This window comes from Panulirus ornatus, chromosome 18, assembly GCF_036320965.1.
Source record: "Panulirus ornatus isolate Po-2019 chromosome 18, ASM3632096v1, whole genome shotgun sequence".
Lineage (NCBI taxonomy): Eukaryota > Metazoa > Arthropoda > Malacostraca > Decapoda > Palinuridae > Panulirus > Panulirus ornatus.
In genome coordinates this window covers 43,825,823-43,843,690 of record NC_092241.1, presented here as the reverse complement: position 1 = coordinate 43,843,690, position 17,868 = coordinate 43,825,823, and the positions used below count along the sequence as shown (strand labels likewise).

Here is a 17,868-nt window from a genome sequence, read left to right as displayed (position 1 = left end):
TATGAAGATTTTTGGAAAAGAGAAAACAGTGTCGCTGACAAGAAAGTAAGTGAGCCTGGAAAAGACTTGTATGACGAAATACCAGGAAAGATTGAGTGTAGTAGAATGGCAAAAGATGAGAATAAATGAAGCAAGGGGTGTGGATTAGGAATGAAAGATATTCAGGGAAGCAGTGCGACATGCAAGAAAGTTGCATGTGGCATGCGAAAGGTGGGAGGTAAACAAATCAGAAAGGATAGTGAGTGGTGGAATAAATACTTCCAGGAAAGGAATGTAAGTAATTGGGAGATGTATAAAAGAAATCGGTAAGAGGTAAAGAGGAAGGTGCAGGGGTTGAAGAAGAGGGCAAAAAGAGAGTTGAGGTGAGAGAGTATCAATAAACTTTAGGGAGAATAGAATGATTTTTTGGAAGGAGGTTAATGATCTGCATAAAACAAAAAGAACAAATAGAAGAATTTGTAAAGGGCCCAAAAGGCGAAGTTATGTCAGGTAGTGATGAAGTGAGGAGGAGATGGAGTGAGTATTTTGAAGGACTGCTGAATGTGTTTGATGACAGGGTGGCAAATGTAGGGTGTCTGTGTCCGAGTGGTATGCGAAGTGAGAGAGTCATGGAGAGTGGTTTAGTGAAGAAAGAAGAGGTGGTGAAATCCCTGCGAAGGAATAAATGTGGCACGGCGGCTGGAATTTATCAAGAAAGGGTTGACTGTGTTGTTGACTGGCTAGATAGGGTTTCACAATATGTTTGGATCATGATGAGGTGACTGAGCACGAAGGCAAGGAGGATAAAAGTGGGTGAATGACCCTGGTAAGTTATATGGGAGGGTATTGCTTGAGAAGGTGAGGGCATGTACAGAGCAGCAGACTGAGGAAGAGCGCTGGAAAAGGATGTGTGGATCATGTGTTTGCATTAAAGAATGCGCTTGAGAAATACTTAGAGAACCAGATAGATTTGTATGTGGCATCTATGGATCTGGAGAAAGTTTAAGACGGGGTTGATATAGATGCTTTGTGGAAGGTCGGAGGTAAGCTGCTAGAAGCAGTGATAAGTTTTATCAGGGGTGCAAGGCATGTCTAGGAATACAAAAAGAGGACAGTGGTTGATTCCCTGTGAAGGCTGGTCTGCAGAAGGGGTGTGTGATGTCCCCATGGTTGTTTAATTTGTGTATTGATGGGGTGGTTAGGGAGGTAAATGCAAGAGTTTTGGAGAGAGGGGCGAGTATGAAGTCTGTTGTGGATGAGAGGGCTTGGGAAGTGAGTCAGTTGTTGTACGCCGATGGTACAGCACTGGAGGCTAATTCGACTGAGAAACTGCAAAATTTGGTAACTGAATTTGAAAGAATGTGTGAAAGGAGAAGGTTGACAGTAAATGTGAATAAAAGCATGGTTATTAGGGTTAGCAGAGTTGCGGCACAGGTTATTTGGGATGCGAATTTGAATGGGAAAAAAATGGAGGAATTGAAGTATTTTAGGTATCTAGTGGACATGGCAGCGAATGGAACCATGGAAGTGGAACTCAGTCAATAGGGTGGGTGAGAGGGCGTGGAAAGAGAGAACGTTACCTTGGTGGGCAAATCTGGGTTTTTTAAGATACAATAGTTCCAACAATATCATACGGTTGCGAGGCATGAGTTGTAAATAAAGCTGTGCATAGGGTGGTAGAAGTATAGGAAATGCAATGTTCGAGGTCAGTATGTAGTGTGAGGTGGTTTGATCGGGTAAGTAATGAATGGGTAAGAGTAAGGTTTGATAATCAAAAGAATGTGGTTGAGAGAGCAGAAGAGGATGTGTTAAAATGGTTTGACGTAGTTAGAGAATGAGTGAGGATAGGTTGACGAAGAAAACATAAGTTGTCAGAACTGGAGGGAACAAGCAGAGCGAAAAGACTAGATTGGAGATAGAATAATGGAGCGAGTGAGATTTTCAGTGATCGGAACCTAAACATGCAGGAGAGTGAAAGACATTCACGGGATAGAGTGAACTGGACTTTTGTGGTATACTGGGGTCGATGAGCTGTGAATGGACTGAACCAGGACATGTAAGGCGTCCGGAGTAAAGTAATGAAAGGTCTGTGGAGCTTGGTTGTGGAACAGGAGCTGTAGTTTCGGTCCATTACACATGACACTTAAAGAAATCATGTGAGCGGATGCGGCATTTCTTCGTCCGTTTCTGAAGCTACCTCGCTAACGCTGTAAACGACGATCAAGTATGAAAGAAAAATTTCAAGGCAATCGTTTGTTTAAACATTAGGAAATACGATATGTGTTTTCAAAAATGATTACATTTGTAACAAAATATTTGGTAATTTTACTTACTTGTATATTGAAAAAGGAATGAAAGAGATACGTCTTTTGGAGTACATCAGTAAAATATGAATGAAATATGCGTAAGTGAAGAAGTTGATGTCTTCTGGGGTAAGATATAAACAACACTCTAATACAACAAAACACTAGTCGAACCACTAGGTTCTCAACCCTAACAACAACACTGTAGATGGTTGGAGTATCCATATAGGCAGATGCCGGACTACCATCATCGTAATGCTGGTCTATGGCGAGTGTAGGATAAAGTCTCTATGGAGCAATGCAGTCATCAGCTGGTGTCACTTTCAGAGTGGAATCTTAATGTCTTCTCCCGGGTCATACTTAAGTCATAGATGGTGGACGTACCAACACCATATTCAGCATCTATCTTTTTCCACTGAAGCCCATCCATCAAGCTGCTGTATAATAGCTACTTTCATGAGGACAGTCAGTGTAACATCTTCATGTCTGACAAGACTGAACTCGTCATAAGGCAGCGACCTCTTGAAATCTATAGTAATTGTTCAAAATGTTATAAATTTGTCTAGATAGGAAAGGCTACATTTTTCTGACGTTGGAGGCTCCAGTCACGGACAAAACTCCACATCAAGGCCTGACCTTAGTTGAGACATAGAGAAAATAATGAAAGGGAAAAATAAAAGACAAGGGAAAGATTTATAAAAATCTTAAAGGAAGTAAAAAAAAAAACTGTCTTTTCAACTTTGCCAGGTCATAGATATTGGGAAAGACCTGAGAAGATGAGTTCCAAAACTTTGACGTGTAAGGAAAGAAGCTGTTATCAAAACGGCCCACCCTTGAGTTGCCGATGGCCACACAGTAATCGCGTGACGCAGCAGCTTGCCGAGTATTGCGTGGTCTAGCTAGCAGTGGGGGCACACAAGCAACCACTTCTCAGGACTAAAAACCAAGGTAATACCTGCAGCAGAGGGAAAGTGAACCAACATTGCGGCGTAGAGAAAGAGCATCAAGTTTGGAAGATAGACTGATAGAGTTTATAAGTCGAACCGTTTTCGACTCAACTCTGTCAAGTAAGAATGCAAAGCTACAACCACCCCAGATGTGAGAGCAGCAGTCCATACAAGGACGAATCAATCCTTTGTATAAACGGAGCAGCTGTTCAGAAGAAAAGAAATTTTGACACCTAAACAGGACACCCAGTTTCTTAGAGGCAAACTTATCTATTCTTGTAATGTGGGGTTTCCAAGAAAGACTGGATGTTACAGTAATATCAAGTGTGTTCATTGAGTCAAGAGGTGGAATAAGAGAACCGCCAAAGGAGAGACAAGAGTTGTGAGGAGTTTTCGGTAGAGAGCTGGGTAAGAACTGGGTCTTGGAGGCATTAAACTTAACTACATTTCGTCTACCCCACTGAGATATCCTGCCCAGGACTGAGTTTATTGAGGAAGCTGTGTGCAGATTGAGTGAGAGAAGAAGAAGGAGAATTGAAGGGCGTGGATGAATGCAGTGTTGTGTCGTCAGCGTATGAGTGTATTTGAATATTGGTAGATGAAAGGGAATCGTTGGGGAAAAAAAAAAAAAGAGAAAAATTGTAGGGAATACGAAAGAACATTGAGGAACACCGCTCTTGATTGAGAAAAGAGGAAAGGCTGATCCATCTACAACAGAGATAGATCAGCAGAGAAGAAGTTAAATATGGAGCAAAGTGAGGGAGGGAAGCTAAAAAGAGGGGAGCCTGGAGATGAGACCCGATGCCACACCTTATCAAAAGCTTTGGATATGTCAAGGGCAACTACAAATGACTCTCCAAAATCTTCCAGCGATGATGACCAGACATTAGTAAGACAGGAAAGAATATCACCAGTAGATCTCGCCTTACGGAAGCCATACTGTTGATCAGAGAGAAGACTGTGATTTTCGAGGTGTTGAAGGATATGGGAGTTGAAGTGAGATTCAGACTTTGGAAATGGTGGATGCCAAAGCAACAGGACGATAGTTAGAGGACTCAGAACCGCCAGCCTTCTTAGGGTTGGGATTATCAATGCATGCTTCTAAGTAGAGAGAAAAGTTTTGGTTTTTGAATAAAAGGAACAGACGAGTAAGCACAGATGCAAGTTCAGGGGCGCACTCTCTCAGTACACGAGGATGGATGCCATCAGGACCATAAACTTTGCTTGTATCCAAAAAAAGAAGCGCTCTTCGGACATTCAACAACATTCTTTGTAGTCGCTTAGCAGTATGAATAATTGTATTCATAACATTTTGTAGTAATTAACATGAACCATATGTGACAGCTGTACTTATATGTACACAAGAACGAGTCACTACCATAACCATGTGGTCACGCGCTTACAACAGCAGCTGAACTCGTTGTGAGAAGTGAACTCTTCTTCCATTACACAATAACGTTCTCTTTCTTTCTTAGTTTCTGACGCATAATAATTATTCATATATTCATCTAGCAAAAAATCACATGAACCACAAACGTAAAGTAAGGCGAGAGAACCCGCTGTTACAATGACCGACCGCGGCTCTCTTCCTTCACTGCACAATGACGTTATTTTTCCTGTTTCTTTGTCTTAATCCTTATATCATAAGTGTTTTCCATTTACGTTTTACAGAAAATAACATGAACTGTAAATCTGCGATGACTATGGACTTACATGTATAACATACGAATACGCGTCCGAGCTATTTCTTGCCGAATCACTTAGTCTTTAATTACAGTTTTATTACATTTTGCAGCAAAATACTCCCATAGCACCTAGCGGCAGAGTTGGTAATATTACAAACCATAGAAATTTTGCCGAACTGGCTTAGTCTTTCCTGCAAAGTATAGAACACTGCATTGACCACATTTCATTCTATTGATTGTATATATATATATATATATATATATATATATATATATATATATATATATATATATATATATATATATATATATATATATATATAATATATATATATATATATATATATATATATATATATATATATAATATAGAATATATAATATATATATATATATATATATATATATATATATATATATATATATATATATATATATATATATAAATGTTGAATGTGTTTGATGATAGAGTGGCAGATATAGGGTGTTTTGGTCGAGGTGGTGTGCAAAGTGAGAGGGTTAGGGAAAATGATTTGGTAAACAGAGAAGAGGTAGTAAAAGCTTTGCGGAAGATGAAAGCCGGCAAGGCAGCAGGTTTGGATGGTATTGCAGTGGAATTTATTAAAAAAGGGGGTGACTGTATTGTTGACTGGTTGTTAAGGTTATTTAATGTATGTATGACTCATGGTGAGGTGCCTGAGGATTGGCGGAATGCGTGCATAGTGCCATTGTACAAAGGCAAAGGGGATAAGAGTGAGTGCTCAAATTACAGAGGTATAAGTTTGTTGAGTATTCCTGGTAAATTATATGGGAGGATATTGATTGAGAGGGTGAAGGCATGTACAGAGCATCAGATTGGGGAAGAGCAGTGTGGTTTCAGAAGTGGTAGAGGATGTGTGGATCAGGAGTTTGCTTTGAAGAATGTATGTGAGAAATACTTAGAAAAGCAAATGGATTTCTATGTAGCATTTATGGATCTGGAGAAGGCATATGATAGAGTTGATAGAGATGCTCTGTGGAAGGTATTAAGAATATATGGTGTGGGAGGCAAGTTGTTAGAAGCAGTGAAAAGTTTTTATCGAGGATGTAAAGCATGTGTACGTGTAGGAAGAGAGGAAAGTGATTGGTTCTCAGTGAATGTAGGTTTGCTGCAGGGGTGTGTGATGTCTCCATGGTTGTTTAATTTGTTTATGGATGGAGTTGTTAGGGAGGTGAATGCAAGAGTTTTGGAAAGAGGGGCAAGTATGAAGTCTGTTGGGGATGAGAGAGCTTGGGAAGTGAGTCAGTTGTTGTTCGCTGATGATACAGCGCTGGTGGCTGATTCATGTGAGAAACTGCAGAAGCTGGTGACTGAGTTTGGTAAAGTGTGTGAAAGAAGAAAGTTAAGAGTAAATGTGAATAAGAGCAAGGTTATTAGGTACATTAGGGTTGAGGGTCAAGTCAATTGGGAGGTGAGTTTGAATGGAGAAAAACTGGAGGAAGTGAAGTGTTTTAGATATCTGGGAGTGGATCTGGCAGCGGATGGAACCATGGAAGCGGAAGTGGATCATAGTGTGGGGGAGGGGGCGAAAATTCTGGGAAGCTTGAAGAATGTGTGGAAGTCGAGAACATTATCTCGGAAAGCAAAAATGGGTATGTTTGAAGGAATAGTGGTTCCAACAATGTTGTATGGTTGCGAGGCGTGGGCTGTGGATAGAGTTGTGCGCAGGAGGATGGATGTGCTGGAAATGAGATGTTTGAGGACAATGTGTGGTGTGAGGTGGTTTGATCGAATAAGTAACGTAAGGGTAAGAGAGATGTGTGGAAATAAAAAGAGCGTGGTTGAGAGAGCAGAAGAGGGTGTTTTGAAATGGTTCGGGCACATGGAGAGAATGAGTGAGGAAAGATTGACCGAGAGAATATATGTGTCGGAGGTGGAGGTAACGAGGAGAAGAGGGAGACCAAATTGGAGGTGGAAAGATGGAGTGAAAAAGATTTTGTGTGATCGGGGCCTGAACATGCAGGAGGGTGAAAGGAGGGCAAGGAATAGAGTGAATTGGAGCGATGTGGTATACCGGCGTTGACGTGCTGTCAGTGGATTGAATCAAGGCATGTGAAGCGTCTGGGGTAAACCATGGAAAGCTGTGTAGGTATGTATATTTGCGTGTGTGGACGTATGTATATACATGTGTATGGGGGTGGGTTGGGCCATTTCTTTCGTCTGTTTCCTTGCGCTACCTCGCAAACGCGGGAGACAGCGACAAAGCAAAAAAAAAAAAAAAAAGAATATATATATATATATATATATATATATATATATATATATATATATATATATATATATATATATATATATATATATATTATTTATTTATTTTGCTTTGTCGCTGTCTCCGGCGTTTGCGAGGTACCGCAAGGAAACAGACGAAACAATGGCCCAACCCACCCACATACACATGTATATACTTACACGTCCACACACGCAAATATACATACCCATACATCTCAATGTGCACATGTATATACACACACAGACATAAACATATATACACATGCACATAATTCATACTGTCTGTCTTTATTCATTCCCATCGCCACCCCGCCATACATGGAATACCAAACTCCTCCCCCTCATGTGTGCGAGGTAGCGCTAGGAAAAGACAACAAAGGCCACATTCGTTCACACTCAGTCTCTAGCTGTCATGTATAATGCACAGAAACCACAGCTCCCTTTCCACATCCAGGCCCCACACAACTTTCCATGGTTTACCCCAGACGCTTCACATGCCCTGGTTCAATCCATTGACAGCACGTCGACCCCGGTATACCACATCGTTCCAATTCACTCTATTCCTTGCACGCCTTTCACCCTCCTGCATGTTCAGGCCCCGATCACTCAAAATCTTTTTCACTCCATCTTTCCACCTCCAATTTGGTCTACCACTTCTCCTCGTTCCCTCCACCTCTGACACATATATCCTCTTGGTCAATCTTTCCTCACTCATTCTCTCCATATGACCAAACCATTTCAAAACACCCTCTTTTGCTCTCTCAACCACACTCTTTTTATTTCCACACATCTCTCTTACACTATTATTACTTACTCGATGAAACCACCTCACACCACATATTGTCCTCAAACATCTCATTTCCAGCACATCCACCCTCCTCCGCAAACTCTATCCATAGCCCACGCCTCGCAGCCATACAACATTGCTGGAACCACTATTCCTTCAAACATACCCATTTTTGCTTTCCAAGATAATGTTCTCGACTTCCACACATTCTTCAAGGCTCCCAGAATTTTCGCCCCCTCAACCACCCTATGATTCACTTCCGCTTCCATGGTTCCATCCGCTGCCAGATCCACTCCCAGATATCTAAAACACTTTACTCCCTCCAGTTTTTCTCCATTCAAACTTACCTCCCAATTGAGTTGACCCTCAACCCTACTGTACCTAATAACCTTGATCTTATTCACATTCACTCTTAACTTTCTTCTTTCACACACTTTACCAAACTCAGTCACTAGCTTCTGCAATTTTTTACATGAATCAGCCACCAGCGCTGTATCATCAACTGACTCACTTCCCAAGCTCTCCCAACCACAACAGACTGCATACTTGCCCCTCTTTCCAAAACTCTTGCATTCACCTCCCTAACAACCCCATCCATAAACAAATTAAACAACCATGGAGACATCACACACCCCTGCCGCAAACCTACATTCACTGAGAACCAATCACTTTCCTCTCTTCCTACACGTACACATGCCTTACACCCTCGATAAAAACTTTTCACTGCTTCTAACATCTTGCCTCCCACACCATATATTCTTAATACCTTCCACAGAGCATCTCTATCAACTCTATCATATGCCTTCTCCAGATCCATAAATGCTACATACAAATCCATTTGCTTTTCTAAGTATTTCTCATATACATTCTTCAAAGCAAACACCTGATCCACACATCCTCTACCACTTCTGAAACCACACTGCTCTTCCCCAATCTGATGCTCTGTACATGCCTTCACCCTCTCAATCAATACCCTCCCATACAATTTACCAGGAATACTCAACAAACTTATACCTCTGTCATTTGAGCACTCACTCTTATCCCCTTTGCCTTTGCGCGCGTGCTGGGGGAGGGGGTTGTCATTTCATATGTGACGGGGTAGCGACGGGAATAGATAAACACAGCAAATATGAATTATGTACAAGTGTATATATGTATATATGTGTATGTATGTATATGTATAATTTGAAATGTATAGATATGTATATGTGCGTATGTGGACGTGTATGTATATACATATGTATGTGGGTGGGTTGGGCCATTCTTTCGTCTGTTTCCTTGCGCTACCTTGCTAACGCGGGAAAAAGCGACAAAGTATAATGAAATATGAAATAATAATATATATATATATATATATATATATATTTTTTTTTTTTCAAACTATTCGCCATTTCCCGCGTTAGCGAGGTAGCGTTAAGAACAGAGGACTGGGCCTTTTTTGGAATATCCTCACCTGGCCCCCTCTGTTCCTTCTTTTGGAAAATTAAAAAAAAAAAAAAAAAACGAGAGGGGAGGATTTCCAGCCCCCCGCTCCCTCCCCTTTTAGTCGCCTTCTACGACACGCAGGGAATACGTGGGAAGTATTCTTAATCCCCTATCCCCAGGGATATATATATATATATATATATATATATATATATATATATATATATATATATATATATATATATATATATATATATATATGTATATATATATATATATATATATATATATATATATATATATATATATATATATATATATATATATATATATATATATATATATATATATACATATATATATATATATATATATATATATATATATATATATATATATATATATATATATATATATATATATATATTACTTCCCACGCATTCCTCACGTGTCGTTGAAGGCGACTAAAGGGAAAGGGAGCGGGAGGGCTAGAAACCCTCCCCTCCTTGTATTTTAACTTTCTAAAAGGGAAAACAGAAGAAGGCGTCACGCGCGGAATGCTCATCCTCCTCGAAGGCTCAGATTGGGGCGTCTAAATGTGTGTGGATGTAACCAGGATGAGAAGTAAATGAGAGATAGGTAGTATGTTTGAGGAAAGGAACCTGGATGTTTTGGCTCTGGGTGAAACGAAGCTCAAGGGTAAAGGGGCAGAGTGGTTTAGGAATGTTTTAGGAGTAAAGTCAGGGGTTAGTGAGAGGACAAGAGCAAGGGGAGTAGCACTATTCCTGAAACAGGAGTGGTGGGAGTATGTGATAGAATGTAAGAAAGTAAACTCTAGATTGATATGGGTGGATGGAGGGACATAGATGATTATTGGTGCATATGCACCTGGGCATGAGAAGAAAGATCATTAGAAGCAAGTGTTTTGGGAGCAGCTGAATGAGTGTGTTAGTAGTTTTGATGCACGAGACCGGGTTATAGCGATGGTTGATTTCAATGCAAAGGTGAGTAATGTGGCAGTTGAGGGAATGATTGGTGTACATGGGGTGTTCAGTGTTGTAAATGGAAATAGTAAAGAGTTTGTAGATTTATGTTCTGAAAAAGGCCTGGTGATTGGGAATACCTAATTTAAAAAAAGAGAGATATACATAAGTATATGTATATAAAGAAGGAGAGATGGTCAGAGAGCGTTATTGGATTACGTGTTAATTGATAGGTCGCGCGAAAGAGAGACTTTTGGATATCAATGTGCTGAGAGGTGCAACTGGAGGGATGTCTGATCATTATCTTGTGGAGGCAAAGGTGAAGATCTGTAGAGGTTTCCAGAAAAGAAGAGAAAATGTTGGGGCGAAGAAAATAGTGAGAGTAAGTGAGCTTGGGAAGGAGAATTGTGTGAGGAAGTACCAGGAGAGACTGAGTACAGAATGGAAAAAGGTGAGAACAAAGGACGTAAGAGGAGTGGGGGAGGAATGGGATGTATTTAGGGAAGCAGTTATGGCTTGCGCGAAAGATGCTTGTGGCATGAGAAGCGTGGGAGGTTGGCAGATTAGAAATGGTGGTGAGTGGTGGGATGAAGAAGTAAGATTATTAGTGAAAGAGAAGAGAGAGGCATTTGGGCGATTTTTGCAGGGAATACAGGCAAATGAGTGGGAGATGTATAAAAGAAAGAGACAGGAGGTCAAGAGAAAGGTGTAAGAGGTAAGAAAGAGGGCATATTAGAGTTGGGTGAGAGAGTATCATTAAATTTTAGGGAGAATAAAAAGATGTTTTGGAAGGAGGTAAATAAAGTGCGTAAGACAAGGAAACAAATGGGAACATCAGTGAAGGGGGCTGATGGGGAGATGATAACAAGTAGTGGTGATGTGAGAAGGATGTAGTGAGTATTTTGCAGGTTTGTTGAATGTGTTTGATGATAGGGTGTTTTAGTCGAGGTGGCGTGCAAAGTGAGAAGGTTAAGGAGAATCATTTAGTAAACAGAGAGGAGGTAGTAAAAGCTTTGCGGAAGATGAAAGCCAGCAAGGCAGCGGGTTTGGATGGTATTGCAGTGGAATCTATAAAGAAAAAAAAAGGGGGGGGTGACTGTATTGTTGACTGGTTGGTAAGGTTATTTAATGTATGTAGACTCATGGTGAGGTGCCTGAGGATTGGAGGAATGCTTGCATAGTGCCATTGTACAAAGGCAAAAGGGATAAAAGTGAGGCTCAAATCACAGAGGTATAAGTTTGTTGAGTATTCCTGGGAAATTATATGGGAGGGTATTGATTGAGAGGGTGAAAGCATGATACAGAGCATCAGATTGGGGAAGAGCAGTGTGGTTTCAGAAGTGGTATAGGATTAGGAGATCAGATGTTTCCTTTGAAGAATGTATGTGAAAAATACTTAGAAAGGCAAATGGATTTGTATGTAGCATTTATGGATCTGGAGAAGGCATATGATAGAGATGATAGAGATGCTCTCTGGAAGATATTAAGAATATATGGTGAGGGAGGCAAGTTGATAGAAGAGGTGAAAAGTTTTTATCAAGAATTTAAAGCATGTGTAAGAGTAGGAAGAGGGGAAAGTGATTGGTTCTCAGTGAATGTTGGTTTGTGGCACGGGTGCGTGATGTCTACATGGTTGTTTAATTTGTTTATGGATGGGGTTGATAGGGAGGTGAATGCAAGAGTTTTGGAAAGAGGGTCAAGTAAGCAGTCTGTTGTGGATGAGAGAGCTTGGGAAGTGAGTCAGTTGCTGTTCGCTGATAATACAGCGCTGAGGGCTGATTCAGGTGGGAAACTGCAGAAGGTGGTGACTTAGTTTGGTAAAGTGTGTGGAGGAAGAAAGCTGAGAGTAAATGTGAATAAGAGCAAGGTTATTAGGTACAGTAGGGTTGAGGGACAAGTCAATTGGGAGGTATGTTTGAACGGTGAAAAACTAGAGGAAGTGAAGTGTTTTAGATATCTGGGAGTGGATTTGGCAGCGGATAGAACCATGGAAGCAGAAGGGAATCATAGGGTGGGGGTTGGGGACGAAAGTTCTGGGAGCGTTGAAAAATATGTGGAAGGCGAGATCGTTATCTTGGATTGCAAAAATGGGTAAGTTTGAAGGAATAGTTGTTCCAACAATGTTATATGGTTGCGAGGCGTGGGCTATAGATAGAGTTGTGCGGAGGAGGGTGGATGTGCGGGAAATGAGATGTTTCAGGACAATATGTGGTGTGAGGTGGTTTCATCGAGTAAGTAATGAAAGGGTAAGAGAGATGTGTGGTAATAAAAAGAGCGTAGTTGAGAGAGCAGAAGAGAATGTATTGAAATGGTTTGGTCACATGGAGAGAATGAACGAGGAAAGATTGACAAAGAGGATATATGTGTCAGAGGTGGAGGGAACGAGGAGAAGTGGGACACCAAATTAGAAGTGGAAAGATGGAGTGAAAAAGATTTTGAGTGATCGGGGCCTGAACATGCAGGAGGGTGAAAGGCGTGCAAGGAATAGAGTGAATTGGAACGATGTGGTATACCGGGGTCGACGTGCTGTCAATGGATTGAACCAGGGCATGTGAAGCGTCTGGGGTAAGCCATGGAAAGTTCTGTGGGGTCCGGATGTGAAAAGGGAGCTTTGGTTTCAATGCATTGTACATGACAGCTAGAGACTGAGTGTGAATGAATGTGGCCTTTGTTGTCTTTTCCTAGCGCTACCTCGCGCACATGCATATATATATGCATATATATGCATATACATATGCATATATATGCATATATATATATATATATATATATATATATATATATATATATATATATATATATATATATATATATATATATATATATATATATATATATATATATTCTTTTTTTTTTGCTTTGTCGCTGTCTCCCGCGTTTGCGAGGTAGCGCAAGGAAACAGACGAAAGAAATGGCCCAACCCACCCCCATACACATGTATATACATACACGTCCACACACGCAAATATACATACCTACACAGCTTTCCATGGTTTACCCCAGACGCTTCACATGCCCTGATTCAATCCACTGACAGCACGTCAACCCCGGTATACCACATCGCTCCAATTCACTCTATTCCTTGCCCTCCTTTCACCCTCCTGCATGTTCAGGCCCCGATCACACAAAATCTTTTTCACTCCATCTTTCCACCTCCAATTTGGTCTCCCTCTTCTCCTCGTTCCCTCCACCTCCGACACATATATCCTCTTGGTCAATCTTTCCTCACTCATTCTCTCCATGTGCCCAAACCATTTCAAAACACCCTCTTCTGCTCTCTCAACCACGCTCTTTTTATTTCCACACATCTCTCTCACCCTTACGTTACTTACTCGATCAAACCACCTCACACCACACACTGTCCTCAAACATCTCATTTCCAGCACATCCATCCTCCTGCGCACAACTCTATCCATAGCCCACGCCTCGCAACCATACAACATTGTTGGAACCACTATTCCTTCAAACATACCCATTTTTGCTTTCCGAGATAATGTTCTCGACTTCCACACATTCTTCAAGGCTCCCAGAATTTTCGCCCCCTCCCCCACCCTATGATCCACTTCCGCTTCCATGGTTCCATCCGCTGCCAGATCCACTCCCAGATATCTAAAACACTTTACTTCCTCCAGTTTTTTTCCATTCAAACTCACCTCCCAATTGACTTGACCCTCAACACTACTGTACCTAATAACCTTGCTCTTATTCACATTTACTCTTAACTTTCTTCTTTCACACACTTTACCAAACTCAGTCACCAGCTTCTGCAGTTTCTCACATGAATCAGCCACCAGCGCTGTATCATCAGCGAACAACAACTGACTCACTTCCCAAGCTCTCTCATCCCCAACAGACTTCATACTTGCCCCTCTTTCCAAAACTCTTGCATTCACCTCCCTAACAACCCCATCCATAAACAAATTAAACAACCATGGAGACATCACACACCCCTGCCGCAAACCTACATTCACTGAGAACCAATCACTTTCCCCTCTTCCTACACGTACACATGCCTTACATCCTCGATAAAAACTTTTCACTGCTTCTAACAACTTGCCTCCCACACCATATATTCTTAATACCTTCCACAGAGCATCTCTATCAACTCTATCATATGCCTTTTCCAGATACATAAATGCTACATAAAAATCCATTTGTTTTTCTAAGTATTTCTCACATACATTCTTCAAAGCAAATACCTGATCCACACATCCTCTACCACTTCTGAAACCACACTGCTCTTCCCCAATCTGATGCTCTGTACATGCCTTCACCCTCTCAATCAACATCCTCCCATATAATTTACCAGGAATACTCAACAAACTTATACCTCTGTAATTTGAGCACTCACTCTTATCCCCTTTGCCTTTGTACAATGGCACTATGCACGCATTCCGCCAATCCTCAGGCACCTCACCATGAGTCATACATACATTAAATAACCTTACCAACCAGTCAACAATACAGTCACCCCCTTTTTTAATAAATTCCATTGCAATACCATCCAAACCTGCTGCCTTGCCGGCTTTCATCTTCCGCAAGGCTTTTACTACCTCTTCTCTGTTTACCAAATCATTTTTCCTAACCCTCTCACTTTGCACACCACCTCGACCAAAACACCCTATATCTGCCACTCTATCATCAAACACATTCAACAAACCTTCAAAATACTCTATATATATATATATTGGAAAGGATCACAATTTTGCGCGTGATCAACATATTCCTATGAGTCCACAGGGAAAATGAAACACGATAAGTTCCCAAGTGCACTTTCGTGCAACTATCACATCATCAGGGAAGACACAAGAGAGAAACATAAGTCATTTGACATACATCGAAGAGACGAAGCTAGGACACCACTTCGTAAAGGTGATTGTTCAAAACATACAACGAGCATTCAAACGATTATAATTTTACAAATCTTATCAACAATAAAGTTATCTAATTTGTATAGACCATCACTAATAGTAAGATTATAATTCTTTGTGTATTTGATAATAGTAGATTCAATGATATTTCTCTTGGTAATAGAGTTAGAGTTGATAACTGAGATGGCATTACTCCAGTTAATACAATGATCATAGTTTTTAACGTGATTAAACAAGGCATTTGATTCTTGTCCCGTTCTTATACTATATAAAATTTATCACAATTTCCACATTGTACTTTATAGATGCATCCAAGAGAATTTTCTGGTGAATTCCTGATTAAGATATTCCTTATAGTATTATTGTTGCTAAAGGCAACATTTACATTAAAGGATTTAAGCAGCATGGGAAGTAAAGTGAAATTATTATCAAAAGCGAGGACTAAAAGATTCTTGGTGTCAATGGGAGGTTTGGGCTCAACTCTATAAAATGATTTCTTTGCTAACTTAAGGGATTTATCAATGAAAGATCTAGGGTACTTTCACTTAGATCCAATAGAATATATCTTCTCAAACTTATCATCAATAGACTCTGGACTGCAAATACGTAATGCCCTAAGGAACATAGATTGAAATGATGATAATTTAACTGTGTCATGTTGAGATGAGTAATAATGGATATATGAGCATACATTGGTGGGTTTTCTGTATATGCTAAACTTAAACTTGTTTCCTTGTCTATGAATCATGCAATCTAAAAATGGTAACATACCATTGATTTCATTTTCTACAGTAAATTTGATGGAAGGTACTAAATTGTTAAGTAAGGGAAGAAATATTTGTAAATTTTCATTTGTCGGCCAAACACAAAGAACATCATCTACATACCTAAATCAAATTGCGTTAGAAGGTAAGATATCCTTTAGTAATTTTGCTTCAAAAAATTCCATATAAAGATTACTTAGTACAGGTGAAAGAGGGCTACCCATTGCTCTACCAAATTTTTGAGCATAATAATAATTATAGTCTTAATATTAGTGATGGTCTATCCAAATTAGATAACTTTATTGTTGATAAAATTTGTAAAATGGTAAGTTTATGAACGCTCGTTGTATGTTTTGGACGATCACATGTTTACCAAGTGGCGTCCTAGCTTCGTCTCCTCGATGTATGTCAACTGACTTATGTTTCTCTCTTGTGTCTCCCCTGACGATGTGATTGTTGCACGAAAGTGCACTTGGGAACTTATCGTGTTTCATTTTCTCCGTGGATTCATAGGAATATATATATATATATATATATATATATATATATATATATATATATATATATATATATATATATATATATATATATATAGGGGAGAAAGAGTACTTCCCACTTATTCCCTGCGTGTCGTAGAAGGCGACTAAAAGGGAAGGGAGCGGTGGGCTGGAAATCCTCCCCTCTCATTTTTTTTTTTTCAAAAGAAGGAACAGAGAAGGGGGCCATGTGGGGATATTCCCTCAAAGGCCCAGTCCTCTGTTGTTAGCGTTATCTCGCTGATGCGGGAAATGGCGAATAGTATGAAAGAAAAAGAAAGATATACTTTAAGTCCAAGACTTGTATTATTTGCGCCTCCTCTATCATGATGACAATTTGAATGATCTGTACACCTCCTAACTTTTACTAAATCAGTCTGTGAGTTTCTCATATCTTCCACTATTACAAAGAGCCTCGTAAGCACCCAGTGGTGTGTTGCTGTTTGAATGCCTCCGTATGCCTTTGTATATAACCTGTCGTTATGAAACGTGTGCAATGGTTCAATGTGTACACAATACATGTAGATAAACACACACTGGTGAAAAATTCCTTAAAGAATTGCTAAATTCGTGACTGGCAGTCAAGATGTACCCACAAAGTAACGCTGATAAAGAGAATGGTAGACAAACATTAACTCCATACACATTAATGAATGATTATTAAGGATTGTCCCAGGTTCAGGAATTAAGTCCTCGCTGGACTTGGCTTTCTTGTAACCCAGACCCTCCGAGCTAACACCCCCCCTCCCCCACTACCCCCACCTCTCGTACCCAAAACCCTGGCTGCGTCTTATCGTGGAGTGTGGTGGATGGGGCTGTATTTGTGGCGGAAGCCAGGACCGTCTACACAGAGCCGTGAGCCGTCCTGTGACATTATAAGAGACTTCGAGTTTGGTATAACTTTCTAACATAACATCAGGTCACCTTCAAGATAATCTCAGAATTCACAAATCAAATCTAAATTAAGTTTACCCACCCGACTCGAACAGCGCTTTAGATTTTGAGCCATAGTCCGTAACTTGAGCAGCCTCATTGCTGCCATTTCATATAACACATCACTTTAGCAGATATAACTTTCAATAGGTCACAATATATCAGCTCTCATGATTCAACTATCTTGATTAAATTGTCATTTGAACAACGAAAATGACATAGCATATTGGTGTGGCATAATGGATAATGCCTCAACTTTCCTCTGTCCTACAACGGTACTGTAATTCCGCCTCCCTACTCAATGCTCATACATGGTATTAGTGTAACATTCACTCTATCTTGAAAACCCAACATTACGGGAATAGCTAAGTCTGCCTCTAAGAAAC

General features: G+C 40.2%; 1 protein-coding gene across 1 annotated transcript in view; it reads right to left on the bottom strand.

Moving 5' to 3' along the window:
- The window catches only part of LOC139755041 (solute carrier family 22 member 7-like), a 160,999-nt gene that overhangs the window by 142,980 nt on the left and 151 nt on the right, over positions 1-17,868 (bottom strand). The gene's annotated exons all lie outside the window — the stretch shown is intronic.